Source organism: Cyrtonyx montezumae, unplaced genomic scaffold (genome assembly GCF_038088225.1).
Source record: "Cyrtonyx montezumae isolate F1298 unplaced genomic scaffold, pur_monq_1.0 scaffold_0, whole genome shotgun sequence".
Lineage (NCBI taxonomy): Eukaryota > Metazoa > Chordata > Aves > Galliformes > Odontophoridae > Cyrtonyx > Cyrtonyx montezumae.
Genome location: NW_027071824.1, coordinates 1,046,137 through 1,059,570, shown reverse-complemented (window position 1 = coordinate 1,059,570; position 13,434 = coordinate 1,046,137). Strand labels below are relative to the sequence as shown.

General features: G+C 39.5%; 1 protein-coding gene across 1 annotated transcript in view; it reads left to right on the top strand.

Annotated features, from left to right (window-relative positions):
• The first annotated feature begins 270 nt into the window (after nucleotides 1-270).
• The window catches only part of PLCB4 (phospholipase C beta 4), a 191,634-nt gene continuing 178,470 nt past the window's right edge, over nucleotides 271-13,434 (top strand). The window contains exon 1 of the mRNA XM_065734812.1: nucleotides 271-346. The gene's annotated coding sequence lies outside the window, so the exon portion shown is untranslated. The remainder of the gene's footprint in view (nucleotides 347-13,434) is intronic.

Sequence of the window (13,434 nt, the reverse complement as noted above, 5' to 3'; positions counted from 1 at the left end):
GGCGGCGGGCGGAGGAGGTGGCGGCATTGGCCGCGGCCGAGGGTGGGAAGCGCGGCCCGGCCCTGTTCTCCCAGGCGGCGGCGGCGGGGGTTTCCCGTTTCCCTCCCGCTCCTCTCCGCGCTGCGGGGGCTGAGCCGGGCGCGGCGGCGGGGGAGGAGGGGAGGGAGAGGGAAGAGAGGAGGAGCTGCCGCCGCTGCGAGGCGGGCGGGCTGCACACACACAGGCACAGTGTGCGGAGGAGGAGAAGGAGGAAGGAGGAGGAGGAGGAGGAGGAGGAGGAGGTCGTCGCCTCGGCGCGGCCCCGGCCACCCTGCGCAGCGCGGCGGGGCCGGCGGCGGCTGCTAAGGTAAAAGGCGGCGGTGGGCTGCGCGTGGGGCGGCCGCTGGGGGCGGCGGGCAGCATCGCGTCCTTCGCGGGGAGCGGCCCCGCTGCTCCGGGCCGTAACCTTGGGCTCCCCGCTCCGCTCCAGGAGGATCCGGCGGCCCCGGCCTCGGAGGAGGGCGACGTCTGCAAGCACACGTCTGTGTGTCTGTCTGTACGTGTGCGGGACTTCCGATGGGTGTGCGTGCGTGTGTGACTGGGGGTCGAATTCTTCTCCTCATCCTCGCTGCCAGCTGTGAGGCTCCTTGTAGTTTCTGAGTGCATCCGGATTTTGTCAGTGCTGGGCGGCGTGACAAATGTTTCTGTGTAGTTAAGTATAACTTTCTCGTGGGTTTTTTTTTTTTTTTCCTGTTGTGTGTTTTTTTCTTTTTTTTCTTTCCTTTTTGTCTCCCTCCTCTTTTGCAAAAAAAAAAAAAAAAAAAGCAAACCAGACTCACCTCTGAAGGTTCTTGTTTGTTTTCTTTCAGATGAATTGAATGGTCTCTCAGGATGCAGTGCCTGGGTTGCCTGTGTGTGTGTGTGTGTGTGTAATTGACGCAGATGCTTAAAGCCGCTTTCTCGGGGGTAACTTCCCAAGCAAGGTGCAAAACAGCGTTTCCATTTTGCCAGGAAGGCTGTGCACCCTGTTTGAAGCCTGACTTTGAATTATGTGCAGCCAGACACCTGTTACTTAATGCCGTTTAGCCTTTCCTCTTTCAGTTATCCAGCCTTGCTCATCTTTATTTAATATCTGAAAATACTTTGCAGGTATTATTTTATGCTGGCATCTAGTAGAAACCCAGGAATCTAATGTGTTTCCGAGCTGCACAATGAATCTTTGTTAGGTAATACTTGCTTAAATGAGGATGATTTGGGAAAGTTATAGAATAATCTTTATCTCTTAAGGAGTTTATATAACATTCAAGTGCCTATGGGGATGCATGTGTAAGGAAGACAGTAGGGGCTACACAGAACCAGAGTATTTCCATTGTACAGTGCAAAACATTCTCATAATGCCTAAAGGTTGTTTGTGATCTCAAACTTGATGTTGCACTGTGCGGTCTTGCAGTTGATAAAGGGAGTTAACATGTAGCACAGAGAAAACGTTGCGTTTCTGATTCTGCAAAAGGATGGAGCAGGTTCTTTCATAACACATTTGTGTTCCTGGTTGTATTCTGTCATTTACTTGAGCACTTAGAGCAAGCTGGCAGTGTTGCTACAGGTTATTTTCTCTAACTTTTGGAAGTGTAACACCAACAGTATTTGCAGGCTTCCTCTGGAAAAGACAAATCTAATATTGCTATGTACCACAAAATAATTACTATTATGCAGAGCTGAGCAATTCTGTATTATAAAGGGATGGTTTCTTAATATGAGTTGGGAGCAGATTCACTTCTCTCTGTGGTTGGTAACTTTGTAAAGTAATTGAAAGAAATTACAGATTTCAAGGATGAGAATTCTCTTCCCTAGCTATTATTAATACCACACTTGCTTCAGATGTCAGTTTTGATTCATCTTGTGATGATATCACTAAAACCCAGGTATTAACGTGGAAGTCAAACCTCTGGTGAAAATATAACTGTGTGTAGCTGTCAAAATAAAGTTTTGAGATCCAATTTGATTGCTGGATATGGATGTGTACTCGATAGAGTAACAATGCCTTTTATTTTATAGACATGCACCCACGCAAAGGAGCTTTGTTCTTAAACAGTGTTCTCTGTCATGAATTTATGCATAACGTACGCTCTGCTTTTTCTTACTGTGCAGAGAATAAAGAACCTTGAGAGGGAAGAGATAAAAACCAGTAAGGGGGAAGAGGGAGATTTCATATGAATTTCCCTTACTAACATTAGAAATACCTCGTTATATGCCCCCCTAAAATCACTGGTTGTGTTCAGCTTTTCCATTTTTCTAAAATAATGGTGAGTTGTTTCTGCTTGGTATGTGCTACTGGCATCTATTGCAGACTTTGGCCATTTCTTCTGGTAATATCTGGCTACGACAAAGAACTTAGGGCTCTGTTGTGAGTCTGTCAAATATTTGCTGCTGCTTTATAGGAGTTACTGACTTTATTCTCTCTGAGTTTACGTACAGCGTATTGAAAATTTCTAGGGGGTGTAATTTTCATGCTTCTTGAGAAAGAAAGAAATATATATGTTTTTTTTTTTACCTTGTCACTTTTAGTGGTTGCCAAACATTGCTTAGTGGTTTGCTCTCCCTCAGTGGTTATAACAGTTCAATTGCTATTCCTTCCTGTTCATAATTAGCAGAAGAATCAAGTCTGAGAATACTGTTTTCAGATTTTACTTAAATTTGAATTAATCCCTCTTCTGGTAAAAAGAGAGTAAGGGACAGGAATGCTTATCAGAACATTAAAAAAGAGACCAAAAAGTTAATCCAGGCAATTTACCTCAGTGTGTCTAGCTATGAAAATTGATACTTCATTCCTTTTTGGAGATGATTTCTTCTGTAGTTTTAATCATCTATCCTATTAGATTTAGAAAATTATTGTAAATTACATTGGAAGTGAAAATCTTCATAAAAATCTCTGGTTGGTTGTTGGTGAGGGAATCATGATGGAGGGTTGCATAAGTGCTATTTTAGTGTGGCTAAGCCTAGGCTTATTTCCACTCTCTAATAACTGGGTGCATTGTGCCTCTTCAAATATTGCAAATTTGATAGCTTGATTTCATTTACTAATCTCGCAAGATGTTTTATTCATTCAATTTTGGGAGCAGTCCTGGATGTCATCAGAGGTTGCCCATGGAGATATCTGTGATGCAGATTATTGACTCTCCAAAAGTTTTGTGGTGGTGTGTTTTCAAGGTTGATTTTTTTTTTTTTAATTATCCTTTTTAGAATTTCTGAGAGATGATTGTGTAGTAGCATTTACCACATTGAGATGACTTATATGCATACGTCAAAGGCTCAGATAAATGTTTATTCCTTCAGACTTTGAGAGCAGGCTCTGTAGTCCTCTTGTTGTTGCAAAAAAAAACCCACCAACAAAGTGTGTAGTCTTCACTGTGTGATGTTGAACTTGTATTAATGAAGATCTGATCTGTAGTGAGTTTAAATGTGTGGGATGACCATGGTATAGATCCAAGAAGTACTGTGCTTCGGTGTTAACCCACTTTGCTTATGTTCTCACCCTGTGAATAGTAAGCTATAAAAATCTGTTTCACTGTTTCTCACCTTAGTAGTTTCTGGAAATTTCCTAACTGTGGATAGAGCAGCTTGTGGAAATGTAAGACAACAGTTTCCCATCCATTTTGGAATTACCTTACTATTTCTAGTAGTAACTTCCATGTTTGAGAAGGACATAGTTATTATATATTTGCAGTGCTTAAAACAGAGCTACAACTGAGTAAGTATCAGGACCGCCATTTCACAGCTGTTTTCACAGCAATAATGCCTGCAGTTTTGAGGGCATGGTGCTTCTGAGTAACTTGAGGCAAAGAAATGGTGAATCACTATTATGGCTTCCGAGATTCTTATTCAGCAGCCTTCTGGATAGTGACTTGTTGATCTTGTTCCTGTAGAGTTGTTTCTGCTGGGATCTTGGAGTTAAACTGGTACTTACATTCCCTACTTCTGAAGACCTACATGAGCTTATGTAAGGTGGTGAGATGCCGTGGTTTCTTTTGTCAGTTTGTCTATATGAGCCATTTTCCATTAGGCTATCACTGCTGTTAATAGGGTGTTGCAATATCTAGGTATCATCCACTCAATGAAGAACTCATTAAAGCTGCACCCAGGCAACAGCAAAAGCCTCTCGACTTCTGGAGAAGAGTGAAACAAAGTTCTGTCTTCTTTTCTGCTAAAGAGCCCAGCCTTCAGGCAGATTGTTGTGAAGTCATACTGGTCTGTTTGCCTTGTTACTAGGTTTTAATGAATGGTATTTGCCTATGGTTTTAATGCTTTGTTTCACCTTTGGAAGTTTAAGAAACAGCAGTCAGTCTTTTCTGTGGGAGGGAACCTATTCCTAGGGAGAACTGCAGGTGTCAATGAAAGGCTAGGCTGCTCTAATGTAATTTAACTGCTCACTAAGAGGTAAAGATATTGTTTCCAGATAGTAAATCCACTTGGCTCTTTAATGGATTAAGTTTCTGTGTCCAGTTAGGCCTTTACTTTGACCACTCTGTTGTTTTCCACTCTTTTCCATTGCTAACTACTGGTGTTCATCTCAGTCTTGATCGTATCCCACCAATGGCTATGAGCTGGTTGTAGAACAGCAGCAATCACAAAACCCATAGGTATGAGGATGGAGAGGTCTCATTTATCCTCTTGTGGACACCAGTTTATTCAATAAGTAGATACATCTGATCTATCTGACTTTCTGCAGTTACTGTGTGATGTCTGGTAGAAGTTCTACTCTGCAACTGGACAGTTTGATATCAAATTTCTCCTTCTTCTTCCTTTTACAGTAAGAAATGATGGAAACCTGACTTAAGAATGTGGTTGGCAGCTGTCATATAGATGAAGTTCTGACCCTGATTTTCATTTTGTATGGAAGCTGTTATCTTACCATAATGGTGATGAAACTCTACCCTTGGAGAATAAAGGGCTTGTTTATTTCTCAGGATGAGAGCTTATTTCTTAATGAGTAACAACGACTTGGAACTCAAGGCGGATGAAGTGAGGCAGGCTGTTCAGAATGTGGTCTATCATGCTGCCTCTGGAGGTCTTGAAATTGATACCAGTGAAATAGCTGCACAACCACACACCTCTGCCCTCTTGTTTCTGAAGAAGCTGACTGTAAGCAGTTGACCTGGGAGCTCCTAAGTTGTAACTTTCTTTGTGAACTAACCTGGCAGTTGATATCTTTTCATTCCCTTCTGAGGTTATATAAAGGTGTATGTGCTCAGTTCATGAGCAACTGTTCAGATTTAATATGTGTTTCCTTTTCAGATGTTACACTGATAGATCTCAGATCTGAAATTACCACATAGCTAATGTTTGCGTTTTGGTTTTCTTACCTGGGTGATGGTGATGTTTAGCACACGCAGCAACATGAATAATAAACTTGCTACACATACAGATCTTTACAAGTTTCCCCCTAGTTGAGGCTATGTTCTGGATCCAAGATGCTTGTATTTATCTCTACCTTTAAACGTTTGCTGTTGCAGCTGCTGTAAGGAAACAGAAAAAGAAGTTGGTAACTATTTGTTCTGAAATATGTTTTGAAATATGTAAATTAGAGTAGAAGATACTTTTTTTTTAAACAAATTTCAGTATTGATACCTTCATGCAAGTTATTTTCTTCTTTATAGAAACATGGTTAAGACACGTTACTTTAATTAATCTAAAATTCCTTTCAGAAGAGGAATGACTTAATGGGAATTATGACGTAGAGTCATGGAGTGGTTACTGTCTGATTTGATTTATTGAACCAAATACAACTGGTATAATCTTTCCTATGAGTGATCCCAATCAGGAAAGAAAAAGCCTTTCTGAAGAAAGGGGATCAACTGTGGTAGGTTTATTTGCAGAGATGATAGTGAAGCAGAATTACATTAAGGGAGAGGTTGTGTGGCACAGTCTGGCAATGAAATGGGCTGTGTTTTGTCCTTAAACCTTGTCTGTGAGGCACACTGGGTGTCTGATGATTTAATGGGTTTTTTTGTGTTTTATTTTTCTTAATTTCCCTCCACACAACTCTTGAGGATTGGTACAGATTAACTGGACTTTCTGCTGGATGCAGAGAACTGTACTGCTTGGCTGACATCAGCAAATAACAGACTGAGCAATTACTTCTTTCTGATTATACAGTTTGCTATTTGTGTACCACTTCTCTAGCAAAATATGCTCAGGAATAACTGTCATATACTGTATAACAAGGGAAGATGGAATATGATTGCAGGGATATCAGACCAGCTTGCAAATGAGGTGCTGCAGTCTGGCATAAGACCTGCTAGTTGCAGCTAATGTGACTGCTTCAGCATCACCACTCAGCTTGTAATTTTCACATTGGAAATCTCCTGCATCTGTGTACGCTGCAGGTGCAGGGGAGCTCTTGGAAATTCCCCTCAGCCTGTGTGCTACCCCTCACATGATGCCATTATCTCCTTTGATTGGTGAAATCCTACGCTGAAGAAGAAGGTCTGTGTGCCTCTGTCTAAAAGGGGAAAGCTGCAATCTAAAAGAATAAACGAGGGCTCAAACTCCGCAGTCTGAATAGGAATGAGATCCAGATCCTGCTCATTATCCTGTAGAGATGTGGTGCCATATTCTCTTAGGGTTGCCTGCTACAGCTGATGTCCAAAAGGCTCTTCTGCTTGCTCTAAAACTAGGAGAGCTAGCCCTTGGCAGTGTTTTTAATCTGTGGAGAATCTGTTGCTTTCGTAATCTTTCTGCCTCCATTCAACCTACACAGCGCCTGCTTCCAAATCCTTCACATCTGGCAATATCAGTTAGAGTCGGGCTATTGTTTTTACTGATGCAATTCTTTTTAGCTCAAAAGGTTGCTTTTTCACACTGCTAACCACAGGCAGTTTCTTATCTACATGGCTGTATCCTAAAACATTATGTACGTTTGGCCCTGTGCTTTTTTTTAAACGTTCTTCCTGCCTGCCACACCTTCTACACAGACCGAAAGTTCTGGAATCTGCAGATAAGCTGAACCTGGCCAATACATGCTGATGAAATAGTCTCCTTTGACATGTCCTCATAGGAGCATAATGTTAACCTGACGTCATTTAAAAGTGGTTTGTAACTGTGTGCCATTTCATATGTCTGTCTTGATACAAGAAAAGGTCTTAGAGCTAAATTAGCCTTTGTGTCAGGTAATGGAAGAAGTATTTGCACTGTTCTCATGGGAGTTATTGCCATCTCATCCCTTGTTAAATTAACGAAGACTCACACTTGGAAGAAGCATATGGTACCTAACTCTCTCTGAGGCATATCCAATTAAAACGTTGATGTAATGTTGATGACCTTGGTAGCTGCAACTTTTGTGAATGGATGCCTGGATTGTGTATAGAGGAGTTAGAGTACCCCAAACGTCTTTTCTGTGTATGTAACTGTTGGTTAGGAAAGGCAGTGGATAATCATTTTGTTTTCTTCAGTGAGCTTCTAGTAAAGATGAATTGGTGCTTGGATTGGAAAAAGAAATCAGCAGTATCTGTCTTTTTGTTTCTGTCTCAAGCTGTATGAACTCTACTATGGAGGAGTTGAGTGTTGCCATTCATATAACATGTTTTTGTTCAGTTGGTGTGGTCTGTTGAAGTTCACTTAGAAGAATTTCTATTAATGAAGTCTGCAGTGAGAATTGTGGTTGATAGGGGAATCATAGCTCATTACTTACACCTTTATCTGCTACTCCAGATCGTGCAGAAAAACACAATCACCCTGCATCTTCATTTTTCAGTGTTGTTCTTTTCACTAAATTGTAGTCTCGGAAAACTGTTGTTTTTTTTTTTATTATGTTGATGGGCCACTTACTCAGTTGTTTATATTTTTGCTTGTTCATTTTGTTTTGGAAAAGATAGGTAAGTAGTGCTTTCAAGTTCTGCCTAGATCCTTGTGCCTTTGTTTCTAACAACTTTATATGTAAACACAATCCCAAATGGGTGGAAATCAGAAGTTTGTTTGTAGTAATTCTTTGCTATACAACATTATATTTATTTTGTAAACTTTTCCTGTATTTTAAAACACCTTTGAGATGGAAGCAGTACTTACATGAATAGCTGTGAGTTGGCGTAAAGTAAGCTAATTTAAAGAAACAAAAAACTAACAAAACTCTGAGTTTAGCTGCTGCTGAGGCCTTTTTTTTAATACACTTATTGTAGCACTTCAGTTTTCAAAGCTAGTTTAATGGAATCAATCTGTCAAGAAATGCATACTTGATTTATATTTCTTTGATTTAGTTTTGCTTCCTTAAATGTTGCCCTGCAATCTTCACTGTGTTCACTTCTATTTCATCCTTGACAGGACACTACTCACTTCTAGTATAACCACATCCCCTCCCCTCAGGAGAACACTTGAGAATGAATATTGTGAAAACAATGATATAATCCCAGCTCTCAGATGCTTGCTTGCTCTGTTAAAAACATCTATTAAGTTGATCTGAAATTATGTGCAAAGAAATGCAGGTAGTTCTTTAGGTAATTTTGAATCATCAAATGATAAATTCGGTGAGTAGTTTTCCGTGATTCAAATGCTGAGCAATGTGGAGATTACTTTAAGATACTTCAAGACTCTTGAAAAATGGAGAACAGATCTTGAAATTCCAGGGTAGAATGGCAGAGAGAATTACATTGCTGCGTTATACGGTTCTGAGAAGTTTCTTCCATATTACTGTAATCTAGTGTGAGAATATTTACTGTTTTCATGTTACTACATTCTTTCCTTTTTAAAATAGAATAGTTTTTGGTTTTTTTGTTTGTTGTTTTCACAGAACGCAGTCTTAACAGAATAAAACATATGAGATTTTTCAATCATGCAAAATTGTTTGATTTTTGCAACCTTAGTTTTGGGATGGTCTTTTTTTCCTCTTTCCCATTCTCTTAATAATGAGTGATATTTAAATGAGTAATACTTGCCTTTCTGCCACATTTGAAGTCATGCACAATAACGTCTTCCATAAGTAATCAGAAATTTTAACCACAGTGTGGGTTATTGAGGTGTTGGCTTGCCTAGTTCATCTGAAAAAACTCTGGAGAGTGTTTTTTCAAAACGTTAGAGGTAGTAATTATCAGAGCAAGATGTCAGGGTTTGTTTGTTGAGTTGTGAAAATACGGATCTAAAAGGTGGTAAATTATAGGATCTGTGGTACTTGTTGCATAATGTATATATATATTTTTTCCTTAAAACTGATTGGTAGTTAAAATGATACTGACTTTCTTGGTAATGCTACTTAGTTTCATAAGCCATAACATGGAATCTCCCAATCGAGAAGAAACAAACTGTATTTAGTAAAAAGTTGGTGCTTCTCTATGCATGAAATGCATGTAAATTCCTAGCTGTCCATTTCCTTTTGCAAAAATTGATGATAATAATTTTCTTATGTGTAATTTAAAATTAACTGAGTTGTTGTTTAAAAATGCTTGAAAGTGGGCAGATCCTTTTTTACTTCCACATCTCCAAACTCTCATTGTGTCTCAAGATTTAAACATTAAAGTACACCTTTGAAAGGCTTTGGGACATGCTTAGTTTACCTAGGTGGTCTGTAGATCAATAGTTAATCAGTGTGTCTCCTAATGATTGAAACAAAATCTTAACAAAAGTTGTTCTTCGTGTTCAGCAATATCTGTTGTTCAAATGTGGCTGTTACAACAATTTAACCTAAGCCAATTTGAGCCTCATATTGAACTCTAATTCACTTTGTACCTCATCTGAGGCACCTTTAGGAAGGCTGTTGTGAGTTTCTGCACCTGCAAGATTAATAAGCCAAAAGTATTTGTGTTTGCTTAATAGTCTATTTCTCATTGTTAAAAGAGAAAATAACGGATAAAATCACTATATGAGGAGCACATCACTGGAAGTGTGATTTGTGCTGCTCACAGTGTAGCTAATTCTGGGCAAAGTCTGTGAGATGAGAATTGATAGGAGTATGTTCTTCAAAGAGTTAATGAGAAGCAGGGTATATAAGTGTTAGTGTTAATTGTCTTCATTCTGTTCTGGGCTTGATCAAATAAGTGGCTTTGCAGACCATGTCCAGCTCAGTGCTGCTAGTGTTGCTTTGCTGTCAGGGCTGTTTTGGAGTGGCTAATATTAGAGCAAGTCACTAACATTTTCTCCTTGTGGTTTCTTAAGATTAGGGAAACTTTGTTGCCTTGCAAGGTATTATGAAGCTTGGGTGTGATACTTGTATCCCGAGTACTTTTGAAGGGCTGTTTGAGTAGTGTTGTTATTGTTGTTATTATGTAGCACTCTAGTCTACACTGCCTCTAAAAAGTTGTCTGTAGCTTAATAATACTGGGAAGCAAAGCAGAACGTGGAGAGAAAATGAAAAGGCTATTCTATCTAATATGTAAACTAGTTCCTTCTTTTTTGATGTTTTTTTTTTTTGACATTAGATCTGACAAAAGAGAGAGCCAAAATCTGAAAAGCACCACAGTATATATGATAATCAAAATAGTGATAATATTCCTGCATCTGTCTTAAAGGGAAGCACCTCCTTCCACCTGTAGAGCTCTCCTGGCACCTCAGTTATGTTTTCCTTCAAGAATCAGAGGGAAGCATGCCATCTATGGGAAATGAAACTGAACTGAGTACAGCATGCTGCAACTGCACAAGCCCAGCTCTTCTGATCTTGACATATGACTACATCTCTATGTCCGTTTTGCAGCTGAAGTTCTACATTTGGTTTCAGAACTGAATTTGACAATTTCCTATTGGGTATACATCCAAGGAGGCTCGAATTATTCCTTCTAAAGGAATTAAGTTGGCTCAAGACACATGCTACTGATTAGAACTAGATTGAGAGTTATTTCAATATTAAAACTTCTTTGGCAGGGGAAGGACGGGGCCCAACTTGAAGTCAGTCTCTTTGCAGTTTGGTAATTATGAAGTCTTGCCCCGCATTTTCTTCCCGTATCTCTTGGACGTAAACAGATATGGCTGTGGTGAGAACTTTTAAAATTAGATTCCTCTATGTTCCAGGACAGGATTTGGGTTAAATCCATGATGACCCCTATCCCTCTACACACATGGCCACCTCTGGTCTGATTATGATAATTTTCAATGCCTGTCTCATCTGTTCCGGCAGCGCCTGACAAGAAAGTTCATAATCAGAGGCACAACAACCTTCTGCAGAGCACCTGAGAGTAATGCATCTATGTACTTCCAGTTATAGTCTTTAAAGTATGAACTAATGTACAGTCACAATGTAAAACTCAGAATTCAGAAACGTTAGATAGGTTTGTTATGATCCCTTAAGAATTCTTTATTCATGCCCTAAATTGCAAGGTTTCTGGGACAGGCACTATGCTTGCATTATTTATTTTACGGCATTTGTTGAAGTTCATTTTCTTTCTCTTTTGACCTGGTTGGTGACCATTCATCGATACTTCAGGTGAGGTAATACTCTGCAGCACACTGTTTTTAATTGGAATATGTGCATGATACTGTTTCATGTGAGTTGAAAGAAATGACAGCTGTGTTGTTCGGTTCAACGTGCTGAGGCATCTAAAGGTATAAAGCATCGTTCAGAATGAGTAGACAGTCTTATTTTCCAATTGTTGGTTGTTTTTTTGTTGTTGTTTTGTTTTTTGTTTTTGTTTTTTGTGTGTGTGATAAAGAGGACTTAGAGAAGCTTGCAGCTTCTTGTGTGTTACCAATAGGGATTCTGGTAAATTACTTTTTGACCTTGGCTTGCCAATCAGAATATAGTAAATCAGGGGCATGTACATACTATACCAGAACAAACTCCCAGGAGTGCAGCTTAATATATGAAGTAAGGCATTGCTCAGACTGCTTAGTCTGACATGTCATACAATATTAGAGGCCATTGTCTTTAATACTTTTGTTATGGAACAGATCCAGTTCTGATTTACAGCCCGGCAGTAGCAAGGCTCTTTTCTTTTCAATTTTAGAAGTATAGTCTGGTATAGGAAATTTATCAAGGAGTTTGTTTCCTTATGACACCAGTCTAACAGCAGAAAATGTAAATGTACTTCTTTGTGTTATTTCTAGGTATGAGGATTCCCTGTGTAAACCTTGTAAGTCTGAGCATAACTCAGGAGCTCCCTCACCCCCCCGCCCCTCTTGGCAATGTTGCAGCCATAGTCTGAATCAGCAGAGCTTACTTAAAGGGACAGTCTCAAGTGAAAACCATATATATGGCTTTGTTTTGTTTTTCAAACAGTGTGCTGAAGCAGTTGCATGCATCAGGCCTGCCAAAGAGTGTTCCTGTCAGTTTTAAAATCATTTGTCTGTGTTGCTTTGTTTCTGTTTTTTCCCTCTTACTCCTTCTGTTGAAGGGAACAAAAGCAAACTTCAACCAGCATAGCTGAACAAGGAAAGCAATAGAAGAGATAAGGTAGAAATTGCTGTCAAATGTATAAAATGTACATCTAGAAAGATGTTTCACCTATACTTGAATTTTTTTTTGTTTGCAGTTGTGCACCACTCAGATCTAATCATGGTTCTGGAAACAATTCTTAGGTATATGTGTACGTGTTGAAAAAGCTGTTTCCCTGAATGAACTTAAAACAGTGATAAAGGAGAAGCTTTGAACTGAATGCCCCAGCTCAGAAAGCTGAATTGAGTTAACAGAAGATAAGCGTTCACCAATTCTAATTGAACTGTTAAAGATTAGGCTAAGAATGAGGACTGTATGTTATGTAGTTCAGCTTGACTGAAAACTAAGTTATTGGTTTGTTTCTAAGTGTAGATTTTTATTTTGGGCAACCTAACACAAATTGGTGCAGGCTTCCATCATCAGAGGCTGGTCTGAATAAAGCCTGCAGCATAGGGCCCCAGCTATTTGCACAGTGAGGCTAGGTAAACCTCTCTTGCAGGTGTGTAATGCTTTGATCAGCTTGCTTGGACAAACAAAATTAAACAGATGTCTCCCAGTTTTCTGCTTGGCAGATATTAGTGGATAGGAAATCTGCCTAGCTGTATCGGATTTTTCCCCCAGGAAAGTGCATAAGATTAAAAAAAAAAAAAAGGAAAAAAGGCATTGTATTAGCAGTTTAATGTTTATACTCAGTGTCAAAATTCAGCAGCAGAACAATGCAAACTGATAATGCAGATGGCTTTCTTGGGTGGGTTTCAGCTCTTGTGCTAGTATCTGGTAGAAATTATTTACTTTCTTGCTCTGAAATATCATTCTGTTTCCAACACAGTCATGCCACTTTTAGCTAGCTGGTTGCAGCCAGATTTTGAGATGGTAATCAAGGTTGTTTTGAATTGTATCTCTCAGTTTATTACAGTGAAAATTTCTTTTATACTTTCTATTATTCAATGACTAAACATGTTTAGTTTGAACTGGATATGTGCTTTAGGTGGGTAGCAGTAAAATAAGTGAGTTTAAGCTAGCTGTAATTTAATTTCAGCTTGGTATGTTTTGTTAAGACAAGAAAAGCTGCTGGCACTTAGGCCTTGCAGTGCATTATGTAGTGACTG